Raw genomic sequence first — 17,801 nt, forward strand, 5'->3', positions numbered from 1 at the left:
CCTCTGTAGCCTAGCCTTCATGCAATTACTGCTGTTAGCTTGCTAGCTCCACTGCTAGTATCCTGCTAATATCAGTTTTCCACTAGTTTTAGCAACTTCTACTAGTGGGCTCTAGCTCTCCGTCAGTTCCCACCTTTCAGAGTTGGCTAGCTGAACTGGCGAGTGTCCTAGTTAGCTAACGTCACCACACATGGTTATAGATAGCAACCTTTGGTCTACCCCCCCCATTCGGTTTGTTTGGCTAACACGAGAGGTGTTGTTTCTTTTACACTAGAAGTGCAGATAGAATATATTAATTTAAAATTGTAATATCTTTGCCATTTTAAGAGCCATGTACCTGACTTTTCTTAAAGTCAATTTAACACACTGATGTTAACATTTTTGTTTGATAAACAGTTTTAGCAGGACATGTCATCCCCCTGCCCATCTGATAATGGCCAATTGAAACTACAATTAACTACACTGAGTGTACAAAACATTATGAACACCTGCTCTTTCCATGACATAGACTGACCAGGTGAAAGATATGATCCCTTATTGATGTCACCTGTTAAATCCACAACAATCAGTGTAGATGAACTGGAGGAGATAGGTTAAAGAAAGATTGTTAAGCCTTGAGACATTTGAGACATGGATTGTGTGCATTCAGAGGGTGAATTGGCAAGAAAAGATTTGAACGGGGTATGGTAGTAGGTACCAGGGGCACCGGTTTGAGTGTGTCAAAAACTGCAACGCTGCTGGGTCTTTCACGCTCAACAGTTTGTGTGTATCAAGAATGGTGCACCACCCAAACTATGTAAAGCATTGGAGTCAACATTGGCCAAGCATCCCGTGAAACACTTTTAACACCTTGTAGAGTCTATACCCTGATGAATTGAGGCTGTTCTGAGGACAAAAGGGGGTGCAACTCAATATCAGGAAGGTGTTACTAATGTTTGGTACACTCAGTGTATATCGAAACAGATTTCACATATATAATAATAGATGTAGCCTAAAAACAAGATTAAATTGACAATAGTCTGATGGGTGGCAATATTTACAATTGTTAAACTGTGAATGAAGAGACATCTATTGCATAAACACATTCATTTTCCATTCCAAATGAAAACCTGCTGCTAGTCGAGCTCATGAGCTGGGCCTATCTGAGCTGGATCTGTCTGAGCTGACTTATTCTGTAGAAGACTTATTCTGTAGCAGCATGGAGTCAAGGATTCTGCGTGCCACTGCAATCATGCGCTCCCAGGCACCTCCCATGTGAGAAGAGTTGAATTCCCATGTACAATCTTGCTCACTTAGGTAGCTCTGGACTCTAGGCCTCTGACGCTGCTCCTTTCCGAGTTCCAACTCCATACAGCCTCCTATGTTCCACAATCTGATCTTAGCTGTTTTGCTGGTCCAGAGATGGCGAAGAACCTCCTGAGGGTTTTGATGCAGCTGGAGGTGTCCATGGACTCTATGATTTCGATGTGCACTGCCCGAGTGCTCATGCAGGTGATAAGCACTGCCTAGCATTTGCTTTGAGCTTAACCTCCTCTGGTACGGCGAGCAGTGACTATCCAAGGGCCAAAGACATCCAAGCCCACATATGTGAAGAGTGGGGATGTCCTGAGGCATTCGGGTGGAAAGTCTGCCATTTTCTGTTCTTTCTGTTTCCCATGGAGCTTTTGGCATGTGATGCACTTGTGTAGGACAGAGCTGATGAGCGTCTTACCCCCGACAATCCACAGGCCTGCTGCTCTGACGGTTCCTTCTGTAAAGAGACAGCCTTGGTGTTTCACCTGCTCATGGTAGTGCCGTATTAGCAGTGTGGAGATGTAGCTGTGTCTTGGTAGGATAAGTGGATTCTTCTTGACACTGTCCAGCCATGCATGTTTTAGATGGCCTCCTATTTTGATGAGACCATCATCTGACAGCTTTGTGTACTGCTCTTAGAAATGCTTATTTTCTCTTTGTGTCCAGTGAACACTTCATGGTAGGATTCTCTTTGAACTGACCTAAGGATTACATTATAGGCTTGAGACAGCTCTGCTGGGGTGCGGAGATTGTTGCACTGACGCCAACCTCTGCATTTGTTCGGCTGGCCTGTCGGGTTTGGCTTGAGAGAGCGAGCAACATGGATGAGGAATGCAACAGCTCTCAGTATGGATTTCCAGGTGGAGAAGTGTGTGAAGCACTCTGAGGTAAGTGGTTTGTCTTTGACTTGAGTGATGTAGCTTTTCACCTGGGGGTGGATTTCCACATCCAAGTCTGGACTGACCAGCTCAAAGGGAACTTGCATCTCTGGGTGAGCTTGGTTAGGTTTGTACCGGAACGCTGGTCTTGTGAACCATGATGTACTGGTGAGCTTGGATGGAGGAACCGACCTTGAGGCGTGGTCGACGGGATTGTGTTCTGTGGGCACGTAGTGCGCAGCAGTATGGTCTCTCCCTCAACAACATGCGGCTCACAGGCCCAGACCTAAACAGTCTTCTGGGAGTTCTCATCCGCTTCAGGAAAGAACATGTAGCAATAATGGCAGATATCCAACAAATGTTTATTAACTTGTTGGGGATAGGGGGCAGTATTTTCACGGCCGGATAAAAAACGTACCGATTTAAACTGGTTAATACTCTTACCCAGAAACGAGAATATGCATATAATTAGTAGATTTGGATAGAAAACACTCTGAAGTTTCTAAAACTGTTTGAATGGTGTCTGTGAGTATAACAGAACTCATATGGCAGTCAAAACCCTGAGACAAATCCTAACAGGAAGTGGAAATCTGATTTGTGGAATCACTTTCAACACTTTCAACACTTTGCCTCACACCGTGAGTTAGGATTCATTTAGCACTTCCTAAGGCTTCCATATGATGTCAACAGTCTTTACAAAGTGGTTTGAGTCTTCTCCGGTAAAAACTGACCGAACGAGAGGCCTGGAAAGTTTGTCATAGAGGGAGGGCCATTACTACTATGATGCGCGTGCCCGTGGGTACTCTTTCGTTCCCGAAATGTTTAGTAAGACAATGCAATCGTTCGCCTTGAATATTATTGAAGTTCTGATTGAAAAAGGCCCTAAAGATTTGTTATACAGCGTTTGACATGTTTGAACGAACAAAATACATTTTTTTTTTCACATTCGTGAGGACAAGTCCCGCGCGCTTCGTACATTATGAGTAGCCTTTGGAACGTGCTAACAAGAAGGAGCTATTGGGACATAAATTATTAACTTTTTTGAACATAACTACATTTGTTGTGGACCTGGGATTTCTGGAAGTGCCTTCTGATGAAGATAATCAAAGGTAAGTGAATATTTACAATAGTATATTTGATTTTAGATGACTCCAAGATGGCGCTAACCTGTATCGCCTAGCCTATTTTTCTGAGCATAGCACCTCGTTTATTGCAAAGTGTGATTTCCCAGTAAAGTTATTTTTAAATCTGGCAATGCGGTTGCATTCATGAGATGTTAATCTATAATTCTATGAATGACAATATTATATTTTACCAATGTTTTCGAATAGTAATTTTGTAAATTGTAGCGCTGATTCACCGGAAGCATTTGAGGGAAAATATTTTCTGAACATCACGCGCCGATGTAAAATGCTGTTTTTATATATAAATATGAACTTTATCGAACAAAAAATGCATGTATTGTGTAACATGATGTCCTAGGAGTGTCATCTGATGAAGATTGTCAAAGGTTAGTGCTGCATTTAGCTGTGTTTTGGGTATTTGTGATACGTGCTAGTTGCTTTGAAAATGGCAGTGTGATTATTTTTGGCAGGGTACTCTCCTAACATAATATAATGTTTTGCTTTTGCTGTAAAGCATTTTTGAAATCGGACAACATGGTTCGATTCAGGAGAGGTGTATCTATAAAATGGTGTAAAATAGTCATATGTTTGAGAAATTGAAGTTATAGCATTTATGAGGTATTTGTATTTCGTGCGACGCGATTCCACTGGCTGTTGACTAGGGTGGGACGCAAATGTCCCATGGTTCCCAGACAGGTTCAAATAATAGTCCAAAAGAAAAGAATAGATCTCCCTCAAGAGACCCTCTCCTGGATACCGTCTTCTGGGCTCCGGGTCTTGCTGTATCCTGTAGGGATCAAAAACTGAACTCACTCCTGTTACCTCTGCAACCATCCCCAACTATCTGGACATGGTTCGTCAGGACTTCAAACAGCCAAAGCTAAGTAACATTAACATGGTGCCTTCTAATTGCAGTCGTTGTACTTATAATATACAGGAGAACGATCGCCTTACGGCAAGGATAGCTGTGCTGCAAGCCCAGCTTCAGACGCAATCGTTAGGCAAGGGTAATTTCAGTGTAGGAAAGGATGAAACAGCATCTGTGCCACGAGTAAGTACAGATAGTAACGTTAGTATAAACCCCCTCGCACGGTCCCCGCAGCCGGACAACTTTCTCATGGCTTCTGGAGGGAAACGCTGTAGGAATGCTCAACCAGTGTCGCTTATTCAGCCGACAGAAACTTTCAACCGGTTCTCCCCATTAAGCGAGTCGGAGGCCGAGACTTCTCTGGTCTCTGCTCCTCCCGTTATGGGGTCTGAGACGCCGACGGCTCCCACCATTAGCTCTGACAAATTGAAAACCCTAGTCATTGGCGACTCCATTACCCGCAGTATTAGACTTAAAACTAATCATCCAGCGATCATACACTGTTTACCAGGGGGCAGGGCTACCGACGTTAAGGCTAATCTAAAGACGGTGCTGGCTAAAGCTAAAACTGGCGAGTGTAGAGAGTATAGAGATATTGTTATCCACGTCGGCACCAACGATGTTAGGATGAAACAGTCAGAGGTCACCAAGCGCAACATAGCTTCAGCGTGTAAATCAGCTAGAAAGATGTGTCGGCATCGATTAATTGTCTCTGGCCCCCTCCCAGTTAGGGGGAGGGATGAGCTCTACAGCAGAGTCTCACAACTCAATCGCTGGTTGAAAACTGTGTTCTGCCCCTCCCAAAAGATAGAATTTGTAGATAATTGGCCCTCTTTCTGGGACTCACCCACAAACAGGACCAAGCCTGGCCTGTTGAGGAGTGACGGACTCCATCCTAGCTGGAGGGGTGCTCTCATCTTATCTACGAACATAGACAGGGCTCTAACTCCTCTAGCTCCACAATGAAATAGGGTGCAGGCCAGGCAGCAGGCTGTTAGCCAGCCTTCCAGCTTAGTGGAGTCTGCCACTAGCACAGTCAGCGTAGTCAGCTCAGCTTTCCCCATTGAGACCGTGTCTGTGCCTCGATCTAGGTTGGGCAAAATTAAAAATGGCGGTGTTCGCTTTAGCAATCTCACTAGTATAAAGATCTCCTCCATTCCTGCCATTATTGAAAGAGATTGTGATACCTCACATCTCAAAATTGGGTTACTTAATGTTAGATCCCTCACTTCTAAGGAAGTTATAGTCAATGAACTAATCACTGATCATAATCTTGATGTGATTGGCCTGACTGAAACATGGCTTAAGCCTGATGAATTTACTGTGTTAAATGAGGCCTCACCCCTGGTTACACTAGTGACCATACCCCCCGTGCATCCGGCAAAGGCGGAGGTGTTGCTAACATTTACGATAGCAAATTTCAATTTACAAAAAAAAAAACAATGCCGTTTTTGTCTTTTGAGCTTCTCGTCATGAAATCTATGCAGCCTACTCACTCACTTTTTATAGCTACTGTTTACAGGCCTCCTGGGCCATATGCAGTGTTCCTCACTGAGTTCCCTGAATTCCTATCGGATCTTGTAGTCATAGCAGATAATATTCTAATTTTTGGTGACTTTAACATTCACATGGAAAAGTCCACAGACCCACTCCAAAACGCTTTTGGAGCCATCATCGACTCAGTGGGTTTTGTCCAACATGTCTCTGGACCTACTCACTGCCACAGTCATACTCTGGACCTAGTTTTGTCCCATGGAATAAATGTTGTGGATCTTAATGTTTTTCCTCATAATCCTGGACTATCGGGCCACCATTTTATTACGTTTGCAATCGCAACAAATAATCTGCTCAGACCCCAACCAAGGAGCATTAAAAGTCGTGCTATAAATTCTCAGACAACCCAAAGATTCCTTGATGCCCTTCCAGACTGCCTCTGCCTACCCAAGGACGTCAGAGGACAAAAATCAGTTAACCACCTAACCGAGGAACTCAATTTAACCTTGCGCAATACCCTAGATGCAGTTGCACCCCTAAAAACTAAAAACATCTGTCATAAGAAACTAGCTCCCTGGTATACAGAAAATACACGAGCTCTGAAGCAAGCTTCCAGAAAATTGGAACGGAAATGGCGCCACACCAAACTGGAAGTCTTCCGACTAGCTTGGAAAGACAGTACCGTGCAGTATCGAAGAGCCCTCACTGCTGCTCGATCATCCTATTTTTCCAACTTAATTGAGGAAAATAAGAACAATCCGAAATTTCTTTTTGATACTGTCGCAAAGCTAACTAAAAAGCAGCCTTCGCAAATGGAGGATGGCTTTCACTTCAGCAGTAATAAATGTATGAACTTCTTTGAGGAAAAGATCATGATCATTAGAAAGCAAATTACAGACTCCTCTTTAAATCTGGGTATTCCTCCAAAGCTCCATTGTCCTGAGTCTACACAACTCTGCCAGGACCTAGGATCAAGGGAGATACTAAAGTGTTTTAGTACTATATCTCTTGACACAATGAGGAAAATAATCATGGCCTCCAAACCCTCAAGCTGCATACTGGACCCTATTCCAACTAAACTACTGAAAGAGCTGCTTCCTGTGCTTGGCCCTCCTATGTTGAACATAATAAACGGCTCTCTATCCACCGGATGTGTACCAAGCTCACTAAAAGTGGCAGTAATAAAGCCTCTCTTGAAAAAGCCGAATCTTGATCCAGAAATTATAAAAAACTATCGGCCTATATCGAATCTTCCATTCCTCTCAAAAATTTTAGAAAAAGCTGTTGCACAGCAACTCACTGCCTTCCTGAAGACAAACAATGTATACGAAACGCTTCAGTCTGGTTTTAGACCCCATCATAGCACTGAGACTGCACTTGTGAAGGTGGTAAATGACCTTTTAATGACGTCAGACCGAGGCTCTGCATCTGTCCTCGTGCTCCTAGATCTTAGTGCCGCTTTTGATACCATCGATCACCACATTCTTTTGGAGAGATTGGAAACCCAAATTGGTCTGTGAAGTAAATAAAACTGTGAAGGACCTCGGCGTTACTCTGGACCCTGATCTCTCTTTTGAAGAACATATCAAGACTGTTTCAAGGACAGCTTTTTTCCATCTATGTAACATTGCAAAAATCAGAAACTTTCTGTCCAAAAATGACGCAGAAAAATTAATCCATGCTTTTGTTACTTCTAGGCTGGACTACTGCAATGCTCTACTTTCGGGCTACCCGGATAAAGCACTAAATAAACTTCAGTTAGTGCTAAATACGGCTGCTAGAATCCTGACTAGAACCAAAAAATGTGATCATATTACTCCAGTGCTAGCCTCCCTACACTGGCTTCCTGTTAAGGCAAGGGCTGATTTCAAGGTTTTACTGCTAACCTACAAAGCATTACATGGGCTTGCTCCTACCTATCTTTCCGATTTGGTTCTGCCGTACATACCTACGCATACGCTACGGTCACAAGACGCAGGCCTCCTAATTGTCCCTAGAATTTCTAAGCAAACGGCTGGAGGTAGGGCTTTCTCCTATAGAGCTCCATTTTTATGGAATGGTCTGCCTACCAATGTGAGAGACGCAGACTCAGTCTCAACCTTTAAGTCTTTACTGAAGACTTATCTCTTCAGTAGGTCCTATGATTAAGTATAGTCTGGCCCAGGAGTGTGAAGGTGAACGGAAAGGCTGGAGCAACGAACCGCCCTTGCTGTCTCTGCCTTGCCGGTTCCCCTCTTTCCACTGGGATTCTCTGCCTCTAACCCTTTTACAGGGGCTGAGTCACTGGCTTACTGGTGTTCTTCCATGCCGTCCATGGGAGGGGTGCGTCACTTGAGTGGTTTGAGTCACTGACGTGGTCTTCCTGTCTGGGTTGGCGCCCCCCCTTGGGTTGTGCCATGGCGGAGATCGCTGTGGGCTATACTCGGCCTTGTCTTAGGACGGTAAGTTGGTGGTTGGAGACATCCCTCTAGTGGTGTGGGGGCTGTGCTTTGGCAAAGTGGGTGGGGTTATATCCTGCCTGTTTGGCCCTGTCCGGGGGTATCATCGGATGGGGCCACAGTGTCTTCTGATCCCTCCTGTCTCAGCCTCCAGTATTTATGCTGCAGTAGTTTATGTGTCGGGGGCTAGGGTCAGTCTGTTACATCTGGAGTATTTCTCTTGTCTTATCCGGTGTCCTGTGTGAATTTAAATATGCTCTCTCTAATTCTCTCTTCTCTCTTTCTGTCTTTCTCTCGGAGGACCTGAGCCCTAGGACCATGCCTCAGGACTACTTGGTATGATGACTCCTTGCTGTCCCCAGTCCACCTGGCCGTGCTGCTGCTCCAGTTTCAACTGTTCTGCCTGCGGCTATGGAACCCTGACCTGTTCACCGGACGTGCTTGTTGCACCCTTGACAACTACTATGATTATTATTATTTGACCATGCTGGTCATTTATGAACATTTTAACATTTTAACATCTTGACCATGTTCTGTTATAATATCCACCCTGCACAGCCAGAAGAGGACTGGCCACCCCTCATAGCCTGGTTCCTCTCTAGGTTTCTTCCTAGGTTTTTGGCCTTTCTAGGGAGTTTTTCCTAGGGAGTTTTTCCTAGCCACCGTGCTTCTTTCACATGCTTTGCTTGCTGTTTGGGGTTTTAGGCTGGGTTTCTGTACAGCACTTTGAGATATCAGCTGATGTACGAAGGGCTATATAAAAATAAATTTGATTTGATTTGATCGTCATGCAGATTGCTTAAAAAATTCTGAGTTCATTCTCATTTTAGCGTACATGGCTGATATCTTCGCAGCTCTCAATCATCTCAATCAACAGATGCAGGGCGGTGGAGTCAACATCATCGAAGCGGAAGAAAACCTGAAGGCTTTTCAAAAAAAGCTACCGTTATGGAAACGACGAACAGAGAACGATAACTTCGCAAACTTTCCCCTGCTGGACGACTGTGTAAGTAAGATCGAAGATGTATCTGGAACGGAGACATTTCTGTACCCGCGGAACTGAAGCAAGCAATTGCCACGCACTTAGATGAGCTTGCAAAGTCTCTCGACGGATACTTCCCTACAAGAGAGTCATATCCAGCATGGGTGAGACAGCCGTTCACGTTTAGTGTTGAGACAACAGATGTCAATGATGAATACCTCGATGAAATCATTGAAATTCAGCAGAGCCAGGTTCAACAGCAACTCTTCAGAACAACAACGCTCTCAACGTTTTGGTGTCAACAAATGGTAACGTACCCTGTTATTGCTAAGAAAGCTCTGGATATTTTCATACCGTTTGTTACAACATATCTTTGCAAGCAATCCTTTTCTTGGATGCTGGACATAAAAACGAAGAAAAGGAACAGACTTTGTTGCGAAAATGACATGAGAGTGGCATTTGCCAAGGTGAAGCCGCGCATTTCTGAACTGGTCTCTGAAAGGCAACAGCAGAAGTCACACTGATTTGCAGTAAATATTCATTATTATGTTTTTGTTTTTGTGTGAAAATCATGTTTTTTTTTAATGGTTTTGTTCTTTGAACACTGATGTTGATGCACGGTTCATTTTGTGCACCAGTAAAATATATACCTATGTTTTGAATTTTATTTTTCCAATTAAGAAGGGTTCGGTGAATGCGCATATGAAACTGGTGGGGGTCAGTACCTCCAACAAGGTTAAGAACCACTGTTCTAGTTACTGGGCAGGAGTAGTAACCAGATTAAATCGGGTACGTTTTTTATCCGGCCGTGTCAATACTGCCCCCTAGCCCTAACAGGTTAATGTTAGCTAGGCTATAACTAGCAATGCAAATGGCTCTGCGATATGAATAATAAGATCATACACGTAACGCTAGACTGTCTTACCTGTATACATCATTCATGGATGGACGCGTCTCCCTGTCACGAATGCCATGGTTGTCCTTAGTTTGAAGATGTAATCCAGAGACAGGTGTTTTCTCCATCTCCTTAGCTATCATAATCGAATTCCACTGATTTCAAAACTCAGTCCTTCAGAATGTGGAGAGCATACAAGCTAGAACCGCCACTGGGGAAATCAATGATAAAAAAATATATATTTTGGAGTTATTTTCATGAAATAAACACACACTGTGATTTATTAGCATATAGTGATGTTTTAAAAATTAAATGAAAAAGACTGAATGGGGGCTTTAACTAGTTCATGTCTGATTCATGTCAATCAAAATATGATTACTTTCTTTACTTTACATGCATTTGGCAATCCTCTGTCATCCTGATCATAAACTCCCCCCTGGCCAGAAAGCAGAGATGGAAACTATCATGACATAGTAACCAGGCTAACAGAGTAATATGAAAATTTGTAAGCGGACTTACATGGACTTCAGTATAATAAAGGTTCTGAAAAGTCAATTTTTTTGTTCAATGAATGCATTTAATTTATAGCGGAATTACAACAGCGTTGAACCCTTTCAGTCATCTTAGGGACAGTGAGGAGACAAGATAAGTCAGAGAAATCTACACTAGTGTCATGGTCTTGATGTGCAGTTTCAATGGGCATGCCGACCCCGAGTGTCAACCCAAATTAGTAACACTGTCACACTTCAATATTTTGGTTTGAAACTTGGATTGCAAATCACTCACTTATTGGGCAAAGTTCCTTCCACAGTACGAACACAGTGCAAATTCACAGGTTATTCATAAAACTTAGGGACACATAATATATGCTAAAAAAAAGGTGTTTTAATAGCTTATTAATCTATACAATATATAACTTCCCCTTTAAACAATACCATTTACTTCTGCTCCATATCTTCCCAGAGTTGCTTCATCTTCTACTTGGTGGACTACAAGCCCCTCAGGTTTAAATGGTGGTACGTGTAGCCAGACTGGGCCTTTGCACTGGGCTGGGCCATGGCCCTCTCCTCCAACCTCCTGGTGCCACTGTGATCGATTGGCAGGATCTATGTTGGCACAGGCCGCCTCAGGCAGGTTAGTAACCAGTCAAATACACACCAAGTCAAATGTATAGATGAAAATGATGAGAATTTTACTCTTAAAAGTGTTCCTTCTGCCAGTGACGTTTAAAGATTTTTTGTAAATGATGGTGCCAGTGTGAAACAAAGTTGAACATTAAAAAGGGTCCACTTAATTTATCTTAAAATGGCAGTACAGTCAAAAAACAGATGTTCCTGTGTTTTACATAGTACTATTTCAACCTCATAGAGTGGAAATACTATGAAATTGTGAAAATTATGATAATGCCCTTTTAGAGTAAGAGATGTTGTTTTAAAAACGCTTGGAATTTAATCTTGTTTTGGGCATGTCATGTTTTGGCCAGCCACGTAACTTCACCCGCAATCTGATTATAATAGACCAATGACAGTTCATATTTTATTTGCATAGGTATCCTCTTAGAACAAGATAGAGGCCTCTCAAAGAACACGTCCTGCCCTAGCCTACTAATATTACCATAGATACTTAATTAATGACAGATCTTTGGATTACTCATATTTTTCATCATGGACAACATGAAAAGTAAAGCTACAGTTTTCAACAATGTGTTGCACTGAATTCAGCTAGTGCCATCAATGCAACTCAGTCAAGAATGTCAGAAAAAATGTGAGAATAATGTGTTTCACTTTCAGTCTTCTGCCATGAATCATTCATCCATAAACAGGTAAGAGACTGTTAGTTAAATTGGCTAGCTAGCTACGTGTGCATACATTTTTAGTTCAACTGTATCAAGTCGTTTGATTTGCTAGCTATATTGTTAGCTAGATAGCCAGCTGCATATTGGTAGCTAGCTAGCTATGTAACTACTAGCTCTTGAGAAGGGGGCTTACAGCCGGCCCCCCTTTTGGGTTCTCAACTGAAGGTATGGACCACAGCTGGCTCCATGTGAACTACAATCACGACGCTCTGTTTTAACGTGTAGAAAATCCTTGCTTGAGAATACCATTTTGTAAACCTTTGGAACTTAACTTTCATATCAGCGCGAAATGATCTTCCAAATCCAAAAGATACACGTACTGTATCTAGTTTAGCAAAGTTGCTTCTGGCTGTAACACTGCCTCCTGCCAAATTATGACACATCCTCTCACCTTGCGCTTGCATATCCATTGGACTTTTTCCATTAAACATTTTTGATCGTAAACAGTTGTTACTCAAAACACAGCCAGGTGCAACTTTGCTAAACTGCGTACAGTAAGTGTATCTTTTGTATTTGTGTTTAGACAGAGCATTTGGGCAGCTTCAGGGCATTTCCCTCACAAGGTTAAAGGGGATGTCCAATGGCCCATTGTAATGCAATGGAATTGGAGTCAAGAATAAGGGCTAGGTAATGACTAACTAGCTGCATGTACTAGCTAGCTGGGTTAATGTTGATTGCTCATGCGTTAGCTGCCTAAGATGATCATCTTTGTCATTATTGTCAGTTTGTCATGTTCACTGCCTAAAATATTCACTGTGATTCAAATGCTAATCGATTAGCATGCTAATCGAAGTCCATGTTGAGTCAGTGATACAAACTGTCTCTCCGTGTATTCACAGTTACCTGATGAAATTGCTGAACAATATGATGTTTTTGGCATCTGATGCACAGTCAAATGTCATGAAAAATCAACACTGCAAAAGTCTCCCTGAAGTCTTTAGAAACATATTCCATTCTTATTTACAAAATTACGCTATACATTATTTACGATTCACTTATATTGGTCACAAAATGATCTGAAACACAACCACAACAAACAGTAAATGCATCCAACAAGTTTGTAGAGTCACAAGATTGATGTAATTACTGCGTCATCACAAATAATTCCATTGAATTTTTGAAAAGTACCATCAGTCACAAAAACACTGGCAGACTGAGCATTTCAATGGCAAAAGGAGGCTCAGGGAAATCAATGATAAAAATATATATATTTGAGTTATTTTCATGAAATAAACACACACAGTGATTTATTAGCCATATAGTGATGATTTAAAAATGTAATTAAAAATACTGAATGGGGGCTTTAACTAGTTCATGTCTGATTCATGTCAATCTAAATATGATTACTTTCTTTACTTTACCTGCGTTTGGCAATCCTCTATCATCCTGATGAACTCCACCCTGCAAACACCAGGAAGCCGAGATTAAACATTAATGACATAGTAACCAGGCTAACAGAGTAATATGCAAATGTTTAAGCGGACTTCAGTATAATAAAGGTTCTGAAAAGTCTATTTTTTTGTTTCAAAAAAGTCTCAAGCCAAATTAGTAACACTGTCACGCTTCAAAATTTTGGTTTAAAACTTAAATTGCAACTCACTAACTTATTGGGCAAAGTTCCTTCCACAATACAAACACAGTGCACATTTACAGGTTGTTCATGAAACTTAGGGACACATAATATATGTAAAAAAATAAGGTGTTTTAATAGCTTATTAATCTATACAATATATAACTTCCCCTTTATCAATACTGTTTACTTCTGCTCCATATCTTCCCAGAGTTGCTTTATCTTCTACTTGGTGGACTACAAGCCCTTCAGGTTTAATCTGTGGTACGTGTAGCCAGACTGGGCCTTTGCACTGGTCTGGGCCATGGCCCTCTCCTCCATCACCCCGTAGCACTCACTTCCGTCATCATCAAGTGCTTTGAGAGTGCTTTGAGAGACTAGTCAAGGATCATTTCACCTCCACCCTACCTGACACCCTAGACCCACTCCAATTTGCTTACCGCCCCAATAGGTCCACAGACGACGCAATCGCAATCACACTGCACACTGCCCTAACCCATCTGGTCAAGAGGAATACCCATGTAAGAATGCTGTTCATCGATTACAGCTCATCATTTAAAACCATAGTATCCTTCAAACTCGTCATTAAGCTCGAGACCCTGGGTCTCGCCCCAGCCCTGTGAAACTGGGTCCTGGACTTTCTGACGGGCCGCCCCCAGGTGGTGAGGGTGGGGAAAAATCTCCACCCCGCTGATCCTCAACACTGGGACCCCACAAGGGTGCGTTCTCAGCCCTCTCCTGTACTCCCTGTTCACCCATGACTGTGTGGCCATGCACGCCTCCAACTCAACCATCAAGTTTGCAGACGACACTGCAGTGGTAGGCTTGATTACCAACAACAACGAGACAGCCTACAGGGAGGAGGTGAGGGCCCTCGGAGTGTGGTGTCAGGAAAATAACCTCACACTCAACGTCAACAAAACAAAGGAGATGATCGTGGACTTCAGGAAACAGCAGAGGGAGCACCCCCCCTATCCACATCGACGGGACAGTAGTGGAGAAGGTGGAATGGTCCACCCACACAGACAGCGTGGTGAAGAAGGCGCAACAGCGCTTCTTCAACCTCAGGAGGCTGAAGAAATTTGGATTGTCACCAAAAACACTCACAAACTTTTACAGAAGCACAATTGAGAGCATCCTATCGGGCTGTATCACCACTTGGTACGGCAACTGCTCCGCCCATAACCGTAAGGCTCTCCAGAGGGTAGTGAGGTCTGCACAACGCATCACCGGGGGAAACTACCTGCCCTCCAGGACACCTACACCACCTGATGTCAAAGGAAGGCCAAAAAGATCATCAAGGACAACAACCACCCGAGCCACTGCCTGTTCACCCCGCTATCATCCAGAAGGCGAGGTCAGTACAGGTGCATCAAAGCTGGGACCGAGAGACTGAAAAACAGCTTCTATCTCAAGACCATTGAGTGGCTGCTGCCAACATACTGACTCAAATCTCTAGCCACTTGAATAATTAGAAATTGGATGTAATAAGCGTATCACTAGTGACATTAAACAATGCCACTTTATATAATGTTTACATACCCTACATTACTCATCTCATATGTATATACTGTACTCTATACCATCTACTGCATCTTGCCTATGCCATTCGGCCATCGGTCATCCATATATACTGCTCAAAAAAATAAAGGGAACACTTAAACAACACATCCTAGATCTGAATGAAAGAAATAATCTTATTAAATACTTTTTTCTTTACATAGTTGAATGTGCTGACAACAAAATCACACAAAAATAATCAATGGAAATCCAATTTATCAACCCATGGAGGTCTGGATTTGGAGTCACACTCAAAATTAAAGTGGAAAACCACACTACAGGCTGATCCAACTTTGATGTAATGTCCTTAAAACAAGTCAAAATGAGGCTCAGTAGTGTGTGTGGCCTCCACGTGCCTGTATGACCTCCCTACAACGCCTGGGCATGCTCCTGATGAGGTGGCGGATGGTCTCCTGAGGGATCTCCTCCCAGACCTGGACTAAAGCATCCGCCAACTCCTGGACAGTCTGTGGTGCAACGTGGTGTTGGTGGATGGAGCGAGACATGATGTCCCAGATGTGCTCAATTGGATTCAGGTCTGGGGAACGGGCGGGCCAGTCCATAGCATCAATGCCTTCCTCTTGCAGGAACTGCTGACACACTCCAGCCACATGAGGTCTAGCATTGTCTTGCATTAGGAGGAACCCAGGGCCAACTGCACCAGCATATGGTCTCACAAGGGGTCTGAGGATCTCATCTCGGTACCTAATGGCAGTCAGGCTACCTCTGGCGAGCACATGGAGGGCTGTGCGGCCCCCCAAAGAAATGCCACCCTACACCATGACTGACCCACCGCCAAACCGGTCATGCTGGAGGATGTTGCAGGCAGCAGAACGTTCTCCACGGCGTCTCCAGACTCTGTCACGTCTGTCACGTGCTCAGTGTGAACCTGCTTTCATCTGTGAAGAGCACAGGGCGCCAGTGGCGAATTTGCCAATCTTGGTGTTCTCTGGCAAATGCCAAACGTCCTGCACGGTGTTGGGCTGTAAGCACAACCCCCACCTGTGGACGTCGGGCCCTCATACCACCCTCATGGAGTCTGTTTCTGACCATTTGAGCAGACACATGCACATTTGTGGCCTGCTGGAGGTCATTTTGCAGGGCTCTGGCAGGGCTCCTCCTTGCACAAAGGCGGAGGTAGCGGTCCTGCTGCTGGGTTGTTGCCCTCCTACGGCCTCCTCCACGTCTCCTGATGTACTGGCCTGTCTCCTGGTAGCGCCTCCATGCTCTGGACACTACGCTGACAGACACAGCAAACCTTCTTGCCACAGCTCGCATTGATGTGCCATCCTGGATGAGCTGCACTACCTGAGCCACTTGTGTGGGTTGTAGACTCCGTCTCATGCTACCACTAGAGTGAAAGCACCGACAGTATTCAAAAGTGACCAAAACATCAGCCAGGAAGCATAGGAACTGAGAATTGGTCTGTGGTTACCACCTGCAGAACCACTCCTTTATTGGGGGTGTCTTGCAAATTGCCTATAATTTCCACCTGTTGTCTATTCCATTTGCACAACAGCATGTGACATTTATTGTCAATCAGTGTTGCTTCCTAAGTGGACAGTTTGATTTCACAGAAGTGTGATTGACTTGGAGTTACATTGTGTTGTTTAAGTGTTCCCTTTATTTTTTTGAGCAGTGTATTTATATGTACATATTCTTATTCATTCCTTTACACTTGTGTGTATAAGGTAGTTGTTGTGAAATTGTTAGATTACTTGTTAGATATTACTGCACAGTCGGAACTAGAAGCACAAGCATTTCGCTACACTTGCATTAACATCTGCTAACGATGTGTATGTGACCAATAAGATTTGATTTGATTTGATCCTCCTGGTGCCACTGTGGCGGATTGGCTAGATCTGTTTTGGCACAGGCCGCATCAGGCAGGTTAGTAACCAGTCAAATATACACCAAGTCACATTTATAGAGAATATGGTGAGAATTCTACTCTAACAGTGTTCCTTCTGCCAGTGACATTTAAAGTTTTTTTTGTGTATGTTTTGGCACAGGCCGCCTCAGGCAGGTTAGTAACCAGTCAAATACACACCAAGTCACATTTATAGAGAATATGGTGAGAATTTTACTCCAGCAGTGTTCCAGTGATATTTAAAGGTTTTTTGTATATGACGGTGCCAGCGTGAAACAAAATTTAACATTAAAAAGGGTCCACTTAATTTAATTTAAAATGGCAGTGCAGTCAAAAAACAGATTGTCCTGTGTTTTATATGGAATTGGAGGCAAGAATAAGGGCTAGGTAATCAAATCAAATCACATTTTATTAGTCACATGCACCGAATACTTATGCGTTTACTTACAAGCCTCTAACCAACAATACAGTTTCAAAACAATATGGATAAGAATAAGAGATAAAAGTAACAAGTATTAAAGAGCAGCAGTAAAATAACAATATGACCAGGGTGGCTGGAGTCGCTGGAGTCTTTGATCATTTTTAGGGCCTTCCTCTGACACCGCCTGGTATAGAGGTCCTGGATGGCAAGAAGCTTGGCCTCAGTGATGTACTGGGCCGTTCGCACTACTCTCTGTAGTGCCTTGCGGTCGGAGGCCGAGCAGTTGTCATACCAGGCAGTGATGCAACCAGTCAGGATGCTCTCGATGAGGATCTGAGGACCCAACCTTTTGAGGATCTGAGGACCCATGCCAAATCTTTTCAGTCTCCTGAGGGGAAATAGGTTTTGTCGTGCCCTCTTCACAACTGTCTTGGTGTGCTTGGACCATGTTAGTTTGTTGGTGATGTGGACACCAAGGAACTTGAAGCTCTCAACCTGCTCCACTGCAGCCCTGTCGATGAGAATGGGGGTGTGCTCGGTCCTCTTTTTCCTG

Source organism: Salmo salar, chromosome ssa13 (assembly GCF_905237065.1).
Source record: "Salmo salar chromosome ssa13, Ssal_v3.1, whole genome shotgun sequence".
Classification (NCBI taxonomy): Eukaryota; Metazoa; Chordata; class Actinopteri; order Salmoniformes; family Salmonidae; genus Salmo; species Salmo salar.